A 14,866-nucleotide genomic window follows, 5' to 3' on the forward strand; every position below is an offset into this window, starting at 1 on the left:
GCTTTTCTTAGGGATTGGAGTGAAAACTGACCTTTCCCAGTCCTGTGGCCACTGCTGAGTTTTTTCAAATTTGTTGGCATATTGAGTGCAGCACGTTCACAGCATCATCTTTTAGAATTTGAAATAGCTCAACTGGAATTCCATCACCTCCACTACCTTTGTTCATAGTGATGCTTCCTAAGGCCCACTTGACTTCGCATTCCAGGATGTCTGGCTCTAGGTGAGTGATCACACCATCGTGATTATCTGGGTCGTGAAGATCTTTTTTGTACAGTTCTTCTGTGTATTCTTGCCACCTCTTCTTAATATCTTCTGCTTCTGTTAGGTCCATACCATTTCTGTCCTTTATTGAGCCCATCTTTGCATGAAATGTTCCCTTGGTATCTCTAATTTTCCTGAAGAGATCTCTAGTCTTTCCCATTCTGTTGTTTCCCTCTATTCCTTTTCACTGATCACTGAGGAAGGCTTTCTTTTCTTTCCTTGCTATCCTTTGGAACTCTGCATTCAAATGGGTACATCTTTCCTCTTCTCCTTTGCTTTTTGCTTTTCTTATTTTCACAGTTATTTGTAAGGCCTCCTCAGACAGCCATTTTGCTTTTCTGCAATTGTTTTTCTTGGGGATGGTCTTGATCCCTGTCTCCTGTACAGTGTCATGAACCTCTGTCCATATTTCATCAGGCACTCTGTCTATCAAATCTAGTCCCTTAAATCTGTTTCTCACTTTTACTGCATAATCGTTAGGGATTTGATTTAGGTCATACCTGAATGGTCTAGTGGTTTTCCCTACTTTCTTTAAGTCTGAATTTGGCCTGTCCTAGCCTGTCCCCAGGTAGACTGGCTAGCAAAGGTGGTCTCTCCCTAGCCCCAAGAGTCCTGGCCTCCTGGCACTGCTTTTCTGCCTCTCAGACGATCTCTTTGAAATAGTAAATAGTGAGCCCAAAGTTTGGTTCTAGTCCCAGTCCTGGCACTTTGCTGGGCAATCTTTATAGGTGACTTCCCCTCTCTGAGATCAGTGTTGCCATCTACGAAAGAAAGGCTTTGAAAAAAAGTGAAAGTCACTCAGTCATGTCCAACTCTTTGGGACCTCATGGACTGTAGACCACCAGGTTCCTCTGTCCATGGAATTTTCCAGGCAAGAATAGTAGAGTGGGTTGCCATTCCCTTCTCCAGGGGATCTTCCTGACCCAGGGATCAAATCTGGGTATCCTGCATTGCAGGCAGTTTCTTTACAGTCTAAGCCACCAGGGAAGCCTGAAAAAAAGAGCTTTACTGGATGCTGATGGAACTTCATTAGTATGTTAAGCCTTCATGTACTATATCCTTAAGGTCTAGCCAGTTAGCTGCCACGTAGGTCACATTGAAATGTATAAAATGAGTGTGGCAGAAACCACTAGTGTTCCCCTTACATCTAGTTTCCTCCTTTTCTGTAGAATATTAATATTTTGTTAGGCACAGAGCCATTTAGCTAAAGACTACAGATACCAGCCTACCTTGCAGCAGGGAATGGCCATGTGACCATTTTCTGGCTAATAGGATGAGGGAGGAACTGATGTATACAACTTCTGGGTCATGCCTTTAAATAGGAGCATGCCCTCTCTCTTCTCCTCCCCCTTCCCACTGTCTAGAACACTGATGTGGTGAGCCATCGAGGACCATGCTGCCAAAGGCAACACCCTGGGGACTGCAGAGCAGCAAGACAGAAGGCCCCTGGGGGGCTGCAGCGTCAGCCCTGGACATACCCGGACTGTCCCACGGGTGAGAATAAGCATCTCTTCTAGCGCCACCGTTATTTCAGGTCTTTCTCACAGCATCCAAAGTGACTAATTTAGGGACCCATCCCTTCCTTCCTCTCCCGCCTTCTCTTCTCCCTCTTCCCACCCCATGAAAATTGCTACTGCTCAGAACAGCAAGAGGAAACCACATCTAAGATAGGTATTTCAAAATGTGAACTGAACACTATCTCATTAGGTTCACTTAATGATACCTGGACCCAGCTTAGGAGCTATTTCAAGGGTAGTCATGACTTGTCTTGGGGATTGCATGTATGCTTGGGGTGGAAAGAGCCAAGGATGTACGGAAGGTTTCAACCATTGAGCATGTGTGTCACACATAGAAGATGGAGAGACCTGGAAATGATGGGGGAGGAGAATTCCAACTGGGCTTGAGCCGTGGATGGATCATCCATGAGAACATGTGTGATAGATTTCTAGACACACAGAACTGGAGCTCAGAACAGGATGCGGGAGCTGCTCTTGGAAGCCAAAGCTGGGATCACTGAGTAGATAACAGAATGAGAAGAGCCCCCCCCACCCCCAACAAATTCTGAAGAAGCTGCAGAAGTTAAGAACAGAACAGGGAAGCTTTATCTGGCCATTCCTACAACTTCCCCCCAGAGATGGGTACCCACTACCTCCCAAAGAAGTCCACCACCTTTTGGGCAGCTCTCATTGATGTAAAGCTCTACCTTTTATTGAGATAAAATCTGTCAGCCCATATAATTCCTCATTTGACCCCTTGGACCACAGAGAACATGTCCGCCCCCTCCCTTATAACAGGACTGCAAGTCTTGGATCTTCCTCTCCCTGGTAGAGGTGATATTGGGCAGCCAGCCACTTTTTTCACTAAAATAACCCAAAATAATAGACTGTCAAATCTGTGACCAATGACCAGAGTCATTTGCTCACATTGCTATGGGTCCATGGCTCTGCCATCCTCCTCTGAAAGATTCCGGGGGAGATTTATAGGATGTTTCATTTATTACTATTATATTTCATCCAGTTAAGCTAAGTCTATCACTCCAAGTGCCATGATCTTTTTTTTTTTTTTAATTATGGCAAAATACACATAACATGAAGTTTACCATTTCGCCATTTTTTTTTGCCACACCCCTCAACTCATAGGATTAGTTCCCCGACCAGGGATTGAACCTTGGACCTTAGCAGTGAGAGCACATAGTCCTAACCACTGGACCTACAGAGAATTCCCATGTTAATCATTTTTAAGTGTACAATTTGGTGGCATTAAGTGCAGACACAGTGTTTTGTAACCATGTCATGATCTTTTGAATTACTGTTTTGACAGTACCTGGTGCATAGGGGTGCTCAATAATTTTTTGGTGGATGAAGAAAAGAACAGATGGATGTTACCTAAAAAGATTACCCTCTTCTCCTTACTTTATTCCTTGTGTCATCAAGGTCCTCTGGGAGAGGACAGAATCAGGAGAGCCCTATAGCACTAGGGTCTGCCCCTGAATGTCTGTCCCACTGTTCAAGGTTCTGGGATCCCAAGTCTTCCTACTTGTGCTGCCACTCAGCCAGCTGCCCATTTATCTCATCCCCAAAGTACCACTGCTTCTGGTGGGGGACCAATCACATGGAGAAAAACCAGAAAAGAAAAAAAGGCTCAATTGAAGAAGGTGGACTCTTCCTCAAGTGCTCATGATTATTAGTTCCAGGGTTTTGTCAAGATTAAGTCACCAATCTGTTCTTCCTGTAATCTACTTTATTCCCCATAAAACTGGTTATTTGCCCACCTTAGGTCTTTGAGCAGTCATTTATCCGTTTATACAACAAACAGATGCAGGTTTATAGCAGGTATTATGGGAATGGGGGGTCAAGCAGTTCATGGAGGAATGGGGAGGCTTAGTCGAGATCTCATAAAGGAGGAAACATTTCAGCTATCTGGGGGAGGGGGCAGCACCAGCAAAGTCATGGAAGAGCAGGCACCTCCTGTAGACTCTGGGAAGATGGGATTCTGAGGAGAGGCTGTCAAGAGATGAGGCAAGGGAGGTGGCTAGGGGTTGGTTGGTGTTCAGTCATGGACTGCAGCACTCCAGGCTTCCCTGCCCTTCACTATGTTCCAGAGCTTGCTCAAACTCATTCCATTGAATCAATGATGCCATCCAACCATCTCATCCTCTGTTGCCCTCTTCTTCTCCTGCCCTCAATCTTTGAAGGAAGGAAGAGGGGAGAAAAGACCAGTGAGTGGGCTGGGGACCCATTTTGGAAGCTTAAATGATTGCAAGATCCAACCATCTCATCCTCTGTCATCCCCTTCTCCTCCTGCCCTCAATCTTTCCCAGCATCAGGGTCTTTTCTAATGAGTCAGCTCTTTACATCAGGTGGCCAAAGTATTGGAGCTTCAGCTTTAGCATCAGTCCTTCCAATGAATATTCAGGACTGATTTTCTTTAGGATTGACTGCTTTGATCTCTTTGCAATCCAAAGGACTCTCAAGAGTCTTCTCCAACACCACAGTTCAAAAGCATCAATTCTTTGGTGCTCCGCCTTCTTTATGGTCGGTTAGGGGTCCTGGATTGATTCTGTACACAGTGGGAAACTGTGAAATGCTATGACCCACACCTTCCCCACCTCCATCCAATCCCTGCTGTCTTTTCCAGTTGTCCTGAAATATCCCTGATAGCTTCTCTGAGATCTCATCTCCAGGTTCACGCAGCACCAGAACAGGCTGTCTCAGGAGCCAGAAGACAAACCCATTAAAGCAGATTATCACCTCCCTTCCTGGCCTGAACTCTGGTTCCTTCCTAACAGCTTCCCTTCCTTTCCTTGATACAAAAGCAAAATAGATGCTGCGCAGACCTTCTCTGCCTTCACTAGACATTTTGCTCCATGTCCTTTATTCTAGAGTGCCCCTCTCTCATTCTAGGCTGGATCATTCTGATAACAGGGCTCCAATTTCCTGCGGGGAACCCACTCCATATGGTGCTGGTAGGGCTGACTCCCAGCCTCAGGCCTCAGCTCTGGCTCCTTGGAGAACCCCTGCCCTGCCCCCACTCACTGACAGGCTTGGAAATGAGCCTGTGCGCCCAGCCACACCCAATCAGAGAATTCCCAGGGCTTTGCTGCTGGCACTCTTTCCTGCTGAGGTGGCTAAGGAGGATGTGGTCTGGGGCTGTGGGCAATGAATCTATCAACTAGCAACAGTCTAAAGAATTGATCCAAACAAATACACAGAGGCAGAGGTGAACACAGGAGGGATACAGAGCCCTGAACACAACATTTAGGTCCCTATGCCTGAAGCAAGCTGTAACACCTACACTGCCCAGACACATGAGTAATCTTCTTTTTCCCCTTGAGCCAGTTTGAGCTAGGTTTCTATTATCATAACTGAAGGAGTCCTTGACTATACATTTGTTTGTGTATTTAGTTATTCGCTGAACTATTCATTGAGTGCCTGTAGGTAGGCAGTGAAGGCAGAGAGAGGACTAAGTTATGTCTGTCTCAAGGAGCCTGAGTTCCAATAGGAAGATGCACAGAAATCACTGAAGTTCAGTACAGGGTACTGTTTTAAGATACAGTGAGGACCAGCTGGTGGTACCTTAGAGACAAGATAACCCGCTAAAGTGAACCCTGAACACTGACCTGAAGCTCCCCAGGTGGTCAGGGCCAGCACAGGAGGTCATGTTTGGATTTTGTTTGTAGGTGATGAGAAAGGGTTTTGAGTAGAGAAGTAAAATTGTTGCCATAGGTGGGCCAACCTTTGATTAACTGATCCATATGTAATGGTAACCTTGCTGAGGATGTTTGAATTTTAAAGGATGACATTTTAAAAGGGCAATGGTTTACTCAAAATAAGAGCTAATGGTGGAATATCACACATCAGAGAGTTTTTTTTCTAGATTGTGTCCTCCTAGAGATGCTCAAAATACCCTGCTCCGCCTGTGTGTGTGGACCTACTGCCGGTTCTGGATGTAAAATTGAGTCAGGCAGGGGTCCGCAAATTTCTTCTGTGATGGTCCAGATAGTGAACATTTTAGGCTTTGCAGGCCTTCCTATATCTGTCACAATGGCTCAGCTCTGCCTTTACCACAGGAAAGCAGCCAGGGACAGTGTATAAATGAATGAGCTGAGCTGTATTCCATTAGAACTTTATTTATGGACACTCGGAATTGAATTGAGTATAATTTTCAGGAATCACATGATTTTTTTGGGCAACCATTCTTAGCTTCTAGGTGATACAAAAACAAGCAGCAGAAGACTTGGCCCAGGGGCTGGTCAGTATAGACTGGTTTACAGAAACACTAACTCCATTCTCAAACACAGCAGCAGCAAAAATGGAAAACATTTGGGAATGGGTACATTAATTATGGTGCATCTGTATAATGGAATAGCATACAGCCTTTCAAAAGAACCTGTACTAACATGGAAATAAGTCCATGTGGGTCACTGAATAAAGCATATTATATATTGGGAGTTATGTGACCTAATTTCTGTATTAATGCATGGTCCCATGGTCCCAGATCTAGTCACCTACCTCTCTCTCCATCTCCTATATTTCAGTGCAGGCCCTTCCTTCTCTGGCACTGAACCCCCGGGGGCTTGCTCCTAGACCCTCTCCTTAATTCTTTCTACTATTTTTTTTTCCCTAGATGATTTCATCCACTCCCATGGCTTTAAATATCATTTATATGCTGACAACTCCCAAATTTACCTCTCCAAGTCCACACCTCTTATCTGAGCTCCAAAATTAAGCCCAACTGTCTCCTAAACATCTCTGTTCCAATGACTCACAGGCACCTCTCTTTTAACATGTCCCTCTTCAATCTCTTGATTCCTGCCCCAAACCTGTTCCTCCCCAGCCCTTCCCACTTCGTAAAGGCATCATCCTCCACCGCCTCTGATCAAGTCAGAACCCTGATTTCTCTTATCCTTACAGTTCATCACCAAGAACAGCCATCCCAAACACCCAAATATATCTCAGGGAACTGCAGACTACAGCCTCAGCCCCAAATTCAGCTCACCACCAGCTTTTGTTCAGTTCACCAGTTAAGACAGGGTTTACCTTTTTACATGGTGAGAAAATTAAAAGAAGAATTCTTCATAACACATGAAAATCATATGTAATTCAAATTTCAATGTCTGTAAATCAAGTTTCATCAGCACACAGCCACCCTCCATTCATTTACACGTTATCTCTGACTGCTTTCCCATCACAGTGGTAGAACTGAGTAGTTGTAATAATCACAAAGCCTAAACAATTTACTTTCTGATCCTTTAGAGAAAAAGCTTGTCAACCCAATGTCTTTTTACTCTCTCTATTCCCCTCTACCTTGCCTTCTGTCTCTGGTCTGCCAAGCTGCCATCATCTCTTGCCTGCATGGCTACAAAATGTACCTCTCCACTTTCTCTCTTGTCCCCCAACCCAGCTCTATACTCTCTTCTGCACAGCAACCAGAAAAACAGCTATAAAAACAAAAGAGCACCACATCATCACTTTCAATATCTAATCAGCCTACAGGGTCTTGCCTGGTTCAGCCCTGCCCACCTCCCCATTCACCCCTCATCAGAGCTCTTACAACGAGACCCTGTTCCCTTCCTCACAGGGTCTCTGCAAGCACAGTTCCTTCTTCCTGGATGACATCCTGAGGTTCACCTTGCAGAAAAGCTGGGTTGGGGGTCTGCCACTCTATCGATGTCCCTGCTATGCATTGCTGTTTACCATGTGTCACACTGAGACCTCCCTGAGCAGGAACCATGTCTGCTTTATTTATTAGATCCTTTATACTATTGGATCCTTAATTCTAGCTAAGGTTTGGCACATAATGAGTGTTCAAAGCACTGCTCAATGAATGAATGAACGCCTGTGTGTTTAGACAGAGAGAGAGATGGATGGATGAATGTTTGTATAGAAAAAGGGTCTGGAAGCATGATGGTGAACCCAACCCTGGAGCATGGGGATAAAGATAAGCATCTACTTCCACCTTCTAGTTACTTTGATACACTTCTGCTGCTTTGACAACAAGCATCTAATTCTTTTGTTCATTAACAAATGAAAAAGGAAAACAGCAACATTGAAGATTTATGTTTATGTGGGCTTTAGACCAGGCTCTACCACTCACTTGCTCCACCCCATTGCCTCTCAGGGTCTTCATCTCCCTAACCCTCAGAGGAAGGTCCTGGCCCCCTTCCTGTGCTATGGCCACCACCACATGCTGGGCTGGTGTGGCACAAGAAGCCTCATGGACAGAGTGAGCCCTGGCATTTTAGAAGATGTCTCTGGAGCTGGAGACACAGCTTCAAATCCAGCCTCGGCCACTTCCTAGACATGTGACTCCGGGAAAACATCCTCTCTGAGCCTCAGCTGGCTCATGTGTGAAAACAGGAATCTAAACTCTGCCTTCATAAGATGATTATGGGATTCCACTGAGAAAAATTATCTAAAAAAACCTGACCTAATATTAACAGTATAGGTGTTCCACAACTGGGTGTGAGCCTGCAGAAAGAGTTTAGGGGATCTCCAGATTTGCCTAGGAACCCTGATGGCCTTCCTTTTTCCTGATAATGAGTTAGTTTGGGCCTTTTGTGTTCAAGGCTGTCCGCTGGGCACTGCTCCCCAGCCCCGTGATCCTACCCAAGAGAAGAAATCAATTCTTCCTCTCAAAGTGATTTCTGTGTGAGTCAAAACAGCAGTGTGTCATCAGCGCCAGCCCAGCAGAGTGGGGCCAAGGTTTTCTTGGCATCTGCGATCTGCTTCCCTTATGGATTTAGGAAGAACAAGGAAGAGGAAAAAGAGGACAGGGCAGAGCCCCCAGCTTCCCCAAGCCAGACCATCCCCATCGAGGCCCCCTCTCCACACTGAAGTCAAGGCATGAGACCCAGAGGACGCGAAACCAGAGAGAAGGAAGACGGCTCAGTGGCTTCAAGAATATGGTGACTTTTGTCACAACAGCTGGCCTCCTTCTCACACCCTCTTCTGGCTAAGGAGCCACCACAAAATGAGTCTGCGTCTTCCAGGGTTCAACAGCCACTTGACAAGGCAGTGTGACACCAACTCAGAACTGGAAGTGTGTGCAGAGGCCACACACACACACACACACACACACACACACACACACACCCCGTCAGAAACACGGAACCTTGAGAAAAGGTGACGGCTGCACTTAGCTCAGAAGAGGTCTGGCCAGAAGGCACGAGTTGAAGGAGGAGAGTGGAGAGAGGATGGGAAGGCCTGAGACAACATAAGACCAAGTTGGAGGGCGGATCCCAGGTCCTGTCCTGGCAGGCCCGTGCCACACACATCTGCATTCACTCAACCTCTGCTGAGTCCTGCTGAGTGCCCACCCAGATGTGTCTGGAAATTTTATCCCTCCCAGAAACCTTTCTAGACTTCACTCATGGAAGGGCCCACTTACTCCAGATGTGTTTTACCAAACACTCCCTGCCCTGACAGTCTTCAGGTTTCTACCCTGAAAGAGGTTTGCCCTGGCAGAACAATACTGCAGACCCCTCTCCACCTAAGCACCAGCCCCTCTGGATCTCTAGGGGTTCCTCCTCTGGAGCATAGCAGGCTCCACCTAGCCTCAGAGCTGGAAGGCCTCTTGGAGCACCTGTTCAGTGCCCACTTCCATGCCCACCATACAGAGGGGAGTCTGAGCCTAGGGAACAAGGTGCAGACTGCCGGGGGGCCCACGCTCAGTCATCAGTCACATCAGAGGTGACTAAGGGCCAGCTTACAGGTGCCCCTGGGCCTCAATTCCTCACCTGTGAAACATCATCATCGGGCTCTCTTGCCTGCCTCATCATACAGCTTAGGCTCAGGTTCAGCAGGCAAGCCTAGGTTCAGGCTCTGACTCCAAAGGCTGGCTAGACACATGATCAAGTATAAATGACTTAACCTCTTTGAGATTTGATTCTATCTCATTAAAAAGGGGGAAACAATGACTACCCCATAGAGCTGCTGTAAGGATAAAATAAGAGGACATACAGAAAGGATTTAAAGCACCCAAACAGTGGTTAAGGATCATGACTACTTTTGTTATTATTGCCATGGGCATGGGGAGAAGGTCTCCGGAATCCTCTGCACTGAGCCTCCTCTGTCAGGCTATATGTACAGATCCCTAGGAACATTATTCTTTCTCTGACCCCCTCTGCACCTAGGACTCCACTAGCACCCCAGCTCCAAAGCAGCAAATCACAGTTCGGCTCCATCTCTGTGTCTGGCGCATCCCTGTTGATCCTCTCCCCCTTCCTCCTCCAGGACACAGCCCCCATGCTGCTACACACCCCTTTGTACAAGGCCTCCACACATTTCAGTATCTCTCCCATGGGAGGTCTAGTTCCTGGGGAGCCTACATTGACTTTAGGTTACCTGGAAGTCCTGACTCCCAGAAGTAGTATCTCCCTGCTCCAAGGCTCCCCCCAAAAATGTTTCTCAATCCCCACTCCCAGCAGTTCCCTCCAACATTCCCTCCCTAAGTCTTGGGAAGACCAAAGGCCCAAAGGCATTAGGGGTGTGGAGGAAGCATCCATTCTTGGGAGAATGAGGGAGAATGGGGGCAGCTGGCTGGAAGCACTGGTCAGAACTGAGAGGGACTCCTGGAAGGCACTAGTGTGCTGAGGACCAGGCCTCTGGAACAGTAAGAACTCTTAACAGTGGTTCCAGCTGGGCTGCAAGGACACTAGTCTGGGACACCCAGGTCAGGTCTGCCATCTCCCCAGATGAATCCTCTCTGCCTTGCACACCTTACTAGGGACCCTTAGCACATCTTACCAGGTTCCAACTAAGTCTGCAGTCCAGAGTCACAGAAAGAGCCAGCTCCTGGAGGAGACAGCAACCCAGCCTCAGCATTTGCCAGCTGCATGTTTTTGGGCATGTGATTTCCCTTTTCCGGGCCTCAGTTTACCCATATGTACAATGGAGCTAATGATTCCCTACCTCACAGGACAGCTATGATGATGAAATGAGACGATTTCTATTAAGCATCCAGCACAGCCCCACCTCCCAAAACCCGAAAACCCACTGCTCCTATCTGGAACCTCATCCCGCAGGGGTGGCAGAACTGGGGGTGGCGGGCGAAAGTTACATAAAGCACATGTGGCCCTCTCTCAGATGTGTGATCCATTCTGGCCAATGAGACCAAAGGAAATTTCTCCAAGATCACCAGTTCCCACCCTCTGGCCCTCCTTTAGGCCCTGCCTTTGCCTTCCCTCTTTTGCTGGTGGACCTCCCTGTCATTCCTGCCCTAGGGGTGTGGGAAATGGACAGCAGTGGAAGTGGCCACCCACTCAGAGGATAAGCTCATGGGTAGTGACATCATCCTGCCTGCCCTTCTTCCTCCTCCCCTAACCCCATGACTCACAGCCACCGCTCAGGCCCTGTGTGGTGGTCATCTCAGAGGTCACTTGGACTTGGGTCATTTTTCCTCACATAGCACAAATCCAGCCAAGAAGTGGCAAGCAACAGGCCAGACACTTGTTCTCCAAAACTTTCTGAGTGCTGTTGCATCCCAACTTCTGGCTCTGTGATCATATTCAGTCTCTGATCCTGAACAGTACTGCTCAGCTCAGCATCAAACCCAAATCCTAAAACAAAGAATGAAGACTGATGACTCCAGAGCAGGTTAAAGTTTAAGGATAGAGGCATTCCCACAGGACCGTTCAAAAATCAACTTCAGCAGAGTAAGGACACAGCCTCCACAGAAGGGACAACACTTCTACCACTGTCCTTTCCACAGACATTCCAGCTCCTGACCCAGCTATCAGGTACCTGAGCATCTCAGTCAGTCAGGCAACCTGCTTCCATCAGGTGCCTGGGCAGAGGTGCAGAGGGCCAAGGACAGGAAGGAAAATCGGTCTTCAATTCCCAAAACCCCTTCTCATCCTCAGTCCTGTTTTAATGTAGGCTTCCCATCTCTTGGGCTTTCCTGGTAGCTCAGTCGGTAAAAAATCTGCCTGTAGTGCAGGAGACCCAGGTTCAATCTCTGGGTCAGGAAGATTCCCTGGAGAAGGAAATGGCAAACCATTCTAGTATCCTTGCCTGGAAAATCCCATGGACAGAGGAGCCTGGTGGGCTGCATCCATGGGGTTGCAAAGTCGGGCACAACTGAGCGACTAACACTCCCATCTCTAACAAGCTGGATGGTCCGATTTCTTGCAACACAGGAGTCTGGAATACATTGGAAAGCTCACTGAAAGCAGGCAGGAGAAACCACCAGTGATGTCATTGAAGAGAGAAAAGAACTCCAAGATCAGTCATGGGACCAATATAAGCATCTCTGAAGCCACTTAATGCAACTCTCACTCCCCTGTGAGTCCCCTTAGTGCAAAAATGGATGTTCACAGCGCTGACCTGAGGTCATGAAGGAAAATGTCGCTGACATCAGGAGGTCAGACTGTGACGTGCATAATACAGGGCAGAAAGATTTCCATGATCAATTATTAACATAAGTATTCACTTTTAATATCAGGAACTCTAGATATCAGAAAAATACACTCACCCAAATTATTCCCATTTCCAAAAGAGCTGGAAATATAAGCCACCACTCATACCCACAGCCTCAGAGCTCTGCCACTCAGATCAGACTAACCAACTGGACATGTTTAGAGTTCAATTTCAAGTTTAGACTTCAGTTTCCCTCAGTCTCCAAAAGCACCCACCTGTGTGCAGACCCCCAAATTACAGGAAGGCTGCACAGCTTCAGATTTCCTAGGAACTTCTGGGAGGCAAGAGGGAGTCAGAGAAGAGGCTGAACTAAATAAAGAACTCTCTTAAAAACAGAACAGCTTCATTACTTTCTAATATAGAAGCAAATTGCTAAAGACAGGCATGTAAGAAAAAGACCTAGGGCCTTCATTTAATGATGAAATCAGACTCATTTATAATTATCTACATCCAATTTGAACCTAAGTAGTTCTTCTCAATTAAGTCAAACCCTCTCGACTCTCCAATGGGTCTTGCTTTCCTATTTGCTTAATGTTTTCCTCAATGATAGATCCCATATCTGAGTCATCCATCACGCATTTCTCATTAGGCTAGGTTTGGCTTAGAAATAAATCCCCTTTCTGGCAGTTCACTGCTTTAGGCCCCCGAACCTGCCAATTCGCTAGCTAAGCAGCAACCGAGGACTTGGACCTCCACCCTGGGTCCACACCTTCCCTCCACCACATCTTCCACCTCCTCTCCATCCCACCCCACCCATCATCTCCCTGAGATTTCCCAAGCCCCCAAATGCCCCATCCCTGCTCCCTGTGTTCTGCCCCCTACCCACACACCTATTCATCCCTTCACCCAGGCCAGCCATCCCTGTCTGTCCTTCTCTGAATCTGTCTCCCTCATGTCCACTGCTACCCATGGAAGTCTCCAGTCGCCCACTCCATTTCTCTGGGCCAAGAAGAATGCACCCCCCGCCTCCCCTATCCAACCCTTGGCCCTCCTCTCCCTGGCAGCTCCCCCTCCTCAGAGCTGGCGGTCACGTTGTTTTCCTCTGCAGGGCCCCGGGAGACTCCGCTTCACTCCTAGCTCCAGATAGCGGCTTTCCAGATAGTGAAGCTTTCCAGAATCATCAACACAATGACAGATCTGCCTCGGTTCCCCTGCACACCCAGGGCCTCCGCGGTCAACCTGGGCGGCCACCCGCCCAGCCTCCTCCTCGAGCGGATTCCCGGGTGAAGGCAGGTCCCACAGTGCTCAGGCCCCGCCGGCCAGGGGAAGGGGAGGCAGGGCTGGGGGCGGGATTGGATTCTGGCAGCCCCAGCCGCCTCCGGGCCCCAGATCCGGGGTCCAACGTGCTCCTGGCGCCGCGGCCAGCCCCGGCAGGGGGAGAGGGCTGGGGCGGGGGCGCCCTGCGAGGGTGGGGGCTCACCGCCCGCCCCAGCAGTCCTGCAGCAGGCCCGCTGCCCGACGGCCCGGGGCCGGGCTCGGCCGCAGACAAAGGCCGCCCCGACTAGCGCCGGGCCCGCCACGCAAGCACTCACCGCGCCGCGCCGACTCCCGGGACTCGGGGACGCGGCGGAGCGCTGCCGAGTTGCAGCCGCCGCCGCCGCGAGGCCGGGCCCGAATGGGGGCCGGGGGCGGCCTCGGGAGTCCGAGGGGCGGGGCGGGCTGGAGGAAGCCGCGGGCCCGGAAAGGCGGCCCGGGTGCGCCCCAGAGGCCGGATTGGCCCCGCGGTCGCGGTTTAGGGCCGAGGCCGGAGCCCGCCCGCTGGGCAGGGCACGGGCCGGGACCCGCCCCTGCCCTGGGTCCAGACCCACGCGGGCGCGCTGGTAAAGGGGTGCTAGTCTGATCCCCGCCCATCCCCCACCGTGACCCACCCTCCCAAGATCCAGAGTTTATTTTCTGCTAGGGGGATAGCTGGATGGTCATCGACCACCCTGGATCCTGCTCCAGGCCGCTGGCTGCAGAGCCAGAGCTCGGATCTGGCTGTCTGACTCCCCAGTCCAGTGTTCTCCTCTGGCACCAGACTGGTACCGCGGCCTGGAAAGGGTTAATTCGACTGTGAGGCATTAAGAGCCGGCAGGGAGCTCTCTATAAATACAGTGTGTCGTGGGCGCCTGAGCCAACCGCAGGGTAATTTCCACTGAGCTGGTTTTCCTTTTTTCCTTCCACCCACGGCCACCAGGCTGGCCCTGCCCCCAGCCCCATGCCAGGCTAGTGGCCACCCCAGGCTCCCAAAGGTGGGACAGCTCTGACCGCCCCCTACCCTGATCTGGGGCTCTGTCTTTCTAGGACTCAACTCTAGCCTGGGAGGAGATGGGGCTGGGTCAGGCTTGGATCTCCAGCCTGCAGGCTGATAGGGGGTCAGGCCTTTGCCTTGGCATATCCCACCCCTGCACCTGTTCTCTGACCTGTTCTCCATCAGTTACAGACAGTAATAACTAAGGTGCAGCAGACTTCTGTGCAGAGAGGAGGCTAGGAGTTTTCCATGTTGGGCCTGTTTAGATCCTCAAAGCACCTGGACCAGGAAGATAATATTATCCCTGTTTTACAGGTGGGAAAATTGAGAGATAAAAGGACTCCTATGCTGTCAGACTTTGTTTTTTTGGGCTCCAAAATCACTGCAGATGGTGATTGCAGCCATGAAATTAAAAGACGCTTACTCCCTGGAAGGAAAGTTATGACCAACCTAGATA

The 14,866-nt window shown here is 49.1% G+C and overlaps 1 protein-coding gene across 1 annotated transcript in view; it reads right to left on the minus strand.

Annotated features, from left to right (window-relative positions):
• CD276 (CD276 molecule) overlaps window positions 1–13,799 on the minus strand; it is a 32,552-nt gene extending 18,753 nt beyond the window's left edge. The window contains exon 1 of the mRNA XM_061157906.1: window positions 13,712–13,799. The gene's annotated coding sequence lies outside the window, so the exon portion shown is untranslated. The remainder of the gene's footprint in view (window positions 1–13,711) is intronic.
• Window positions 13,800–14,866: the final 1,067 nt, after the last annotated feature.

Source organism: Dama dama, chromosome 12 (genome assembly GCF_033118175.1).
Source record: "Dama dama isolate Ldn47 chromosome 12, ASM3311817v1, whole genome shotgun sequence".
Lineage (NCBI taxonomy): Eukaryota > Metazoa > Chordata > Mammalia > Artiodactyla > Cervidae > Dama > Dama dama.